Genomic DNA, 8,090 nt, shown 5'->3' with positions numbered 1-8,090 from the left:
AATGGTTAGTTGGTGACAAACATCAAAACCCATTATATTTCTTAGAGATAAGCTGGAAACAAGTGCCTATCAGGCAACCAGCTGGTGACCACCCAAGAATGAAGCCCTGTAGCAAGATTATGTAACCTTTTGCCCTTTCTTATGGAGATTTTTGCTATAAAAGTCTGTTATTCTCTGCATTAAATCGCACTCAGCATCCACTCCTCTTGTGTGTGAGTTGTCTGTTTGCCATCTCCCCACCTATTCCAGTTCCTCCCCTAGGTGTCCTCCGTTGTCCCGACAGAACCCGGTCCGCGGCAAAGGATTGCGCAGAGACCAGAGTTGAAAAAAAAAGAAAAACATTGGAAAAAGCTATTTATTATTCTAAGTGTCCTCAATTTCAGACACTGGTAATGTTGAGTTATTGTTTGACATTAACCAATGAAGTGTGAAATTTAAGAAAATGAAAGATAGTTCCTTGGGTGGAGTGGAAAATATTTCGGCAGTTATAGGAAATGAAACACAATTAGGAGTTAAATTGAGGATACATTCAAGAGCAGTAGCCGTGGCTTCAGAGATGGGACAGAGCTAAATATGTTAGACATATGTTAAAAAGGAGAACATGGGGCTTGGAATGTGGTTTAGTGGTACAGTGCTTGCCTAGCATGCATGTAGCCCTAGGTTCAATTGCTCAGTACCACATAAACAGAAAAAGCCAGAAGTTGCCCTGTGGCTCAGGTCAAAGGGTACAAGACTTGTGCAAAAAAGAAGCTCAGTGACAGTGTGCAGGCCCTGAGTTCATGCTTCAGGACTGCCAAAAAATAAAAAGAGAGAACATGTCAATAATGAATGAGGGAGGGATCCAGAAACCAAATTCCTACTGAATATTTTCTCTATTTCAATATCATTCCAGAGAGAAAAATTAGGCATAAAGATGGTCCAGAAAGAACAAACCTCATGAAGTAATACAAGATTTAAAAAAAATATATGGAACGCTTCACATATTTGCATGTCATCCTTGTGCAGGGACCATGCTAATCTCTGTATTGTTCCAATTTTAGTATATGTGCTGCCAAAGCGAGCACTACAAAAAAAAATTTTTTTACTGCAACTGGCCTGTAGAGACAATCCATCAGACTTAATTGTGACTTGCAATAGCACAAGAGCTCATTGTAATAGCACAAGTGCTATCTGGATATTATGTATGGGTCCTGAGCATTGATAAGAGCCTAGGTGCTATTCCTATTTTTTTCCTCAAGAATATTACTCTATTACTTAAACCACAGCCCCATTTCTGACTTTTCTGGTGAGGAAATGGAGATAAGAGTGTCATGGACTTTTCCTGGCTCACCTGGCATAACATTGGGATAACATTGGGATAACACCTGGGATAATATTAATAATGTTATCCCAAAATCTCAGCATTCTGAAGAGCTAGAGTTATAGTTATGAGCCATTAGTACACAGAGAAGTATTTCTTTTTCAGTGGAATGAATTAAGAATACAGATTCTTAAGGAAAATTCACCCTCAGTACTAAGTAAATCATCAAGAACAGTTCACGTGGATACACACACACACACACACACACAAGCACACAAGCAGACACACAAACCCACATAAACGTCTCAGGAATCTGTATCTCTTTCCCCTAAAGAGTAGTATGGTCTAATGGGCAAACTGTGGTGTCACAGTCATGTAATCCCAGATATCAAGAGGTAGAGGTATAGGAGTATGGGGTACTGAGAATGACTTGGGTGAGGTTAGCACAAGATCCTATATTAAAAGCAAACTGAAAAAGAAAGAAAAAGAGTTGGGTGCATGTAGGCACAAGTGGCAATTTATGTGCCTAGTAAGTTTAAGGCCCTCAGTTTAATCCTCACTTCCATGAAAAAGACAAAAAGAATAAAATCTCAGTCCATTTTGTCATTGTTTAAAATCAATTAAGCTGTATACTTCATGAGGAATATAAGGTCTATTTCAAGCCTAATAGTAGTAGCTGGATAGTCTATATAGCATGGTAGCACATGGGACAAGGCCCTGTAGGTGCATCATATCACAGAGGATCTCAGCATCATGGTATGTGCTAGAATGACAGGGAGTAAGGGGCATAGGTTGCTTTTAACAACTGATAACAGTGATAACGTTAGTCCCTTGAGAGTTGATGAGATAATATTTATCCATTTATGACTGAAACATCTTTTAAAGGTTCTACTTCCTGACACTGCTACATTGATAGTTAAACTTCAGTATGAGCTTTGATGGTGACAGACCATTAACAGGCTTCTGACAGAGGCAGGTGAGACCATTGGAAGCCAAGGACGATAATACAACTAGGCACCTTGGACAACTGCTTCCATCTCATTGATTCGGATATTTCCTGTATTTGGCGCCATCTCACAGTCAAGATCCATCAAGTCCATGTCTGTTCCATGTGCCAGTTTCAGTTATGCTGAGTGTTATATAAACCACTAGACAATAGGGAGAAATAGGATGGAGATAGGCACAAAAATGTAAGTTTGGCATTCTTCTTGGCCCTTAAATAACATTAAAATATTTATGTAGGTAAGTCACGAGAAAGCTCTATGTCATTATAAAATACATATAGCCATATAATAACTACTCTATCACCCTGAAAGATACCTTGTAGAACAGCTTGTTTACACATAACACAGACACTCCTATGAACACAAAAGATGGAAAAAACAAACAAGTTCCGGTTTACAAAAGTAATTGTCAACCTCAGAGTCAAAGCAGACACCCTGAAAACAGTACTGGAAAGAATAGGAGAAACACTAGGTCTCCTTGGCACAGGTCAAAATTTCCTTAATAGAGACCCAGAAACACAACAAATCATAGAAAGGTTGCACAAATGGGATTTCATGAAACTGCAGAGCTTGTGCAAGGCAAAGGACATAACTAGCAAAATCCATAGAAAGCCCACCGATTAGGAGAAGATTAGCAATACAACAGACAAGGATCTCATATCTAAAATGTGCTTGGAACTCACAAAAATAAATCCTCCAACAACAAATCCTCAAAGAAACAACTGCGCATTAAATAAGTGGGCTAAAGACTTAAAGAGAAACTTCTCTGAAGAGGAAAGAAGATGGCCAATAGACACATGAAGAAATGCTCAATATTTCTAGCTATAAAAGAAAAGCAAATCACCAAAATTACTCAAGCTGATTTAAAATTTGGCAAAGGAGCAGGGTATAAAAATAACCGTCAAAAATCAATGGCTTTTCTGTATGCCAATAATGAGAAAAGCGTGGTTGAAATCAGGAAAGCAACCTCATTCATAACAGCACCCCCCAAAAAATACCTAGGAATTAATTTAACCAAAGAAGGGAAGGACCTCTATAATGAAAACTTTAAAAACCTGAAAAGGAAAATCAAAACAGAACTTACAAAGTGGTAAAACCTCCCATGTTCCTGGATTGGAAAGATCAACATCGTGAAAATGGCAATACTTTCCAAGGGTTTCTACCAATTTAATGCAATACCTATCAATATTCCAACCCCTTTCTTCAACGAATTAAAACAGGCTATCCAAAAATTCATGTAGAACAATAAAAAACCCAGAATAGAAAAAAATATCCTTAACATAAATAACAGTGATGAAGGAATATCAATACCAAATTTCAAACTCTACTACAAAGCCATCGTAATTAAAACAGCTTGGTACTGGCACAAGAACGGACATCAGGAACAATGAAATAGAGTTGAAAAGGCAGAAATGAATGTACAGACATATAGCTACCTAATCTTCGATAAGGGAGCTAAAAAAATAGAATGGAAGAAAGCCTCTTAAGTAAATTGTGCTGGCAAAATTGGTTAATCACTTGTAGAAAACTTAAGCTAGATCCTTATATATCGATCTGCACCAGAATCAACTCCAAATGGATCAAAGCCCTCTGAGTCAAAGCAGACACTCTGATGGAATAGGATGGAATAGGAGAAACCCTAGGTCTCCGTGGCACAGGCCGAATTTTTTTTTTAATGGAGACCCAGAAACACAACAAATCAAAGAAAGGTTGGACAAATGGGATTGCATGAAATTGCAGAGCTTCTACATGGCAAAGGACATAGTTAACAAGATAAATCGAAAGCCTATGGATTGGGAAAAGATCTTCACTAGCCATTAAACAGACAAGGGTCTCATATCTAAAATATACCTGTAACTCAAAAAATTAAATCTCCCAACAACAAATCCTCAAAGAAACCACTTCTCCATAAATAAGTGGGCTAAAGACTCAAAAAGAAACTTCTCTGAAGAGAAAAGAAGGATGGCCAATAGACACATGAAGAAATGCTCAACCTCCCTAGCCATAAAAGAAATGCAAATAAAAAGAACAGAAATACCATCTCACCACAGTTAGAATGGCTATAATCAAGAATTCTAATAACAACAGATGCTGGAGGGGATGTGGAGAGAAGGAAAACTTACCGTATTGTTGTGGGAGTGTAAACGTGTTCAACCACTTTGGAAAGTTTATGGAGGTTCTCAGAAGACTCCACATAGAGCTGCCCTATGACCCAGAACTACCACTTTTGGGCATTTACCCAAATGTTCACAAACAAGATCATACTAATGCTACCAGCAAGACTATGTTTATTGCAGCATTATTTACCATAACTATGATATGGAACCAACCCAGATACCCTTCAGTTGATGAATGGATCAAGGAAACGTGGTATATATACACAATTCCATGCCTCCATAGAATTTCTTTGTCCCATTTGTTAGGAAATGGAAAGACTTGGAACAAATTATATTAAGTGAAATAAGCCATACCCAAAGAAACATAGATCCCATGGTTTCTCTTATTTGCAATAACTAGTATATGTCTGAGAAAAGCAGAAATTTTTAGACAAGTTGATGTTAGGCGAAATGAACCCCAAGATAATTTTTTTCTTTCTTGTGATAGTTTCCAACATATTTATAAATTGATTTCTTTGTTGCTTTGTATGTACCTCCCCCATGGTATAACTCCTGTTTTCACTGCATTTGATTCTGGTATCCTGCATCTTGTATATACATTTTTCTAATTTGGAGAGGGTAAGGGAAAACACAAAATGCTTAAATAGGGATACAGGTTGCCCTATGGTAAAAATGCAATGTACAAGACCCTACGTTGAAAACAAACATTAGAACTTCGGAGGTGGGGAGAATACTCATGGAGGTGGGAGAGAAGGAATGGTAGGGGAAAAACAAAGGAGGAGGCAACAATGCTTGATAGGAAATATACTTGATAGGAAATTACCTTACTCATTTAATTGTAACCCCTCTGCACAGCATTTTTTTATAATAAAAGACATACAAAAATTAATTCAATTTATGATTATGGGCCAGTACTAGGATTTGAATTTATGGGCCTTCCACTTACTTTCACACTTCAAACTGGGATATCTATTTGTCTTTATTTATTTATTTTTTAAAATCAGGAATGCTTCACAAATATTCGAGTCATCCTTGCACAACGGGCATGCTAATCTCTGTATTGTTCCAATTTTTGTATATGTGCTGCCAAAGTGAGCAATCTTTAATTTTTTGTTAATCTTTTTTTCAAGGATAAATCTAATAACACTGTCCCCTAATTTTGTATAAAATAAGTTTTAGACATATATTTCATATGTAATATATTTGTGAGATATATACATACTATTTATCTGCAGGAGTTGGGCACACTGCAACAATTGAAGGCACTGATTTAATTTCACTGCTGTCATTCTATTTTAAGACTTTTTAAAATCAAAACATAGATGACCATGATTTCATCGAATGTCCTGTCCAATATTGATTTGTGTGTATCAGGCAGGCTGTACCTCATGTCACACAAGAGTGCAAGAATAATAGGGTTTAGCTCATTACATAGGGGCTTATCAGGACATAGGAAATATCCCTCAATTTGGTTGAGCTGATCTCCATTGTTTGTTCTATACTATGCCTCTGCTTTGGCTCTGCAGTTTACCATTTCAAGATGATATTTTGTTCTTTTGGGGACAGATGAATGGAAAAATGTACGTGGCCTCCATGACAATTACCTCTATCTGGTTAAAATTCATACTTTCAAATGGGATATTTGTCATCCCTGTAGAATACAAATGAGGACTCCCAAGCACCAGCTATCTACTTTGCAGCCATTGTAATTTTCATGGAAGCACTATTTTATAGGGACAAAATTAAGGTACCAAATACGTCCTTCAGCAACTACCCTTGGGAAATCCTTATGCTCATGCCAAAGTCATTGAACTTCACATTGCCTTTGTCATCCAACACGATGTTATTGGATTTAATGTTTCAGTCATTTTCAGTTTCATTAAAGTAATGCACAGTCCTCACAATCTGTTTGAATAAACTCCTGACTTCATTCTTGAATAGGCGGTATGATTTTCACATTTGTCTAAGGAGGTCTCTGGATGGCCAGTTCCACTACCAAGTATTTGTGCTCATCCATTTCCCTCACCTGATATAACCTGATCATGTGTGGGTGATGGAAAATCTTAATAATGTCCATCTCATTTAAACATTTTTTGTGGGTCCTGGGGCTTGATCTCTGGGCCTGGGCACTGTCACTGAACTCTTCAGCTTATGTCTACTGCTCTACCACTTGAGCCACAGCACCACTTCCAGCTCTTTCTGTTTATGTGGTGCTGAGGAATCGAACCCAGGGCCTCATTTATGTAAGGCAAACATCTACCACTGAGCCACGTTCCCTTCCTGTCCATCTCATTTTTGATTTAACAATTGTTGAAATCTCATCTTCAGGATTATTTTCACTACAACCTTATTGACTACGAGGTGGTGCTAGGCCAAATTTACATAGCCATAGCTTCCATAGTCAATGATTTCCTCCTTCATGGTATATTGTTCAGGGAAAATCTTCTCCTGCCATAGCTAATTATCACCTTCAAACTGTCTTGTTCAGTGAAAATCTCCTTCTCTGAAGAGCTTGAGGATAATTCATTATGTTCTTCCATCTTTCTGTGAAGATGCCAAGGAGTAAATCTACCTAAACTTAGCTAAGAAAATAAAAACCCCAGAGCAATAACCTAAAGGAAACTGTCAATGTAGCACTCAGTCCAGCAGGTCACTAGGAACTCTCAGCAATGTAATGGACTACAGAGACCACTCACAATGGTTGCAATGGACCAATCACAGCTTGGAATGAACCCACTGGATCTTCTGGTCTTGTGCCTGGAGGACTGTTGCCAAGGTTTCCACAGGGATGTGAGGTGCACAGAGTGATGCCACTGGTGCTGCAATGGCAGTGTTGCAGGAACTTCAAGTCTATCAGAAAGTGCCATCTGTCCTTGTTGGCTTCAAGGTCCTAGGGTTGCTCCCAAATATTTTGTCCTTGAGTAGTGTCCATGTCCTTATGTCTGCTCCTGCCAGAACAGTGAGCATGTGCAGGAGCATACATCAACCAGTGGCTTCTATTCACTATATGTGCAAGTCTTGAAACTTGCTCCAACAATCTAAAAACAAAGTGGAATCCTATGTATTCCTAGATGCAGGGGACACATAATGAAGAGTTCAATTGGAAACTTTTCTTGACAATAAAGAGAAAATTCAAACAAGTTGTTAAAGTATAAGAGGTGTCCCTCTTTGTTGAATTAGAACCTTCTTGCACAACTGCTTAAAATAATATTAAAGTCCTTATTTGTTATGGACTTGATTTAGTGTTTTGGTATCATATAATAAATAATTTTTGATCTTTAAAAAGTTGTAATATCAGTATGAACTTTGGTGTTTTTTAATGGAATCCAAGATGAGGCCCATAGCTCTTGAGTAGATCTAAAACAATATCACATTCAACAATAGCATGTGGTTGAAAGTAGGGAAGTAGAACCAGCCTACTGTAAAGTGACTATTGTCAGGATGAATCTTCTGTAGAAATACTGTATTTTTTTTCCTTTTCAGTATTTACTAATAAAATACATCCATGTATTAATGGCAAGAAATTACTACTTTAATATAAATTATGTTCTCTATTCAGCTCAGTGAATTTTGACAACTATTTAATTATGTAATACTAAGAGTCCCCTTATAAAGTCAAAAAATGGGCACTTTTGTCATTTACATTAAAATGCAAAGAAAATAAGTCCC

The 8,090-nt window shown here is 37.5% G+C and overlaps 2 non-coding genes across 2 annotated transcripts; both read right to left on the bottom strand.

Moving 5' to 3' along the window:
- Positions 1-960: 960 nt before the first annotated feature.
- LOC138829924 (U6 spliceosomal RNA) lies at positions 961-1,064 on the bottom strand. The gene has a single exon (XR_011372789.1). It is a non-coding gene; the product is annotated as a U6 spliceosomal RNA (small nuclear RNA).
- Positions 1,065-5,416: 4,352 nt separating this feature from the next.
- Positions 5,417-5,520, bottom strand: LOC138829912 (U6 spliceosomal RNA). Its single transcript, XR_011372785.1, has one exon. It is a non-coding gene; the product is annotated as a U6 spliceosomal RNA (small nuclear RNA).
- Between the last annotated feature and the right edge of the window lie 2,570 nt (positions 5,521-8,090).

This window comes from Dipodomys merriami, unplaced genomic scaffold, assembly GCF_024711535.1.
Source record: "Dipodomys merriami isolate MVZ:Mamm:240054 unplaced genomic scaffold, mDipMer1.0.p SCAF_179, whole genome shotgun sequence".
NCBI classification, from domain to species: Eukaryota; Metazoa; Chordata; class Mammalia; order Rodentia; family Heteromyidae; genus Dipodomys; species Dipodomys merriami.
This window is presented reverse-complemented; position numbering and strand designations above follow the sequence as displayed.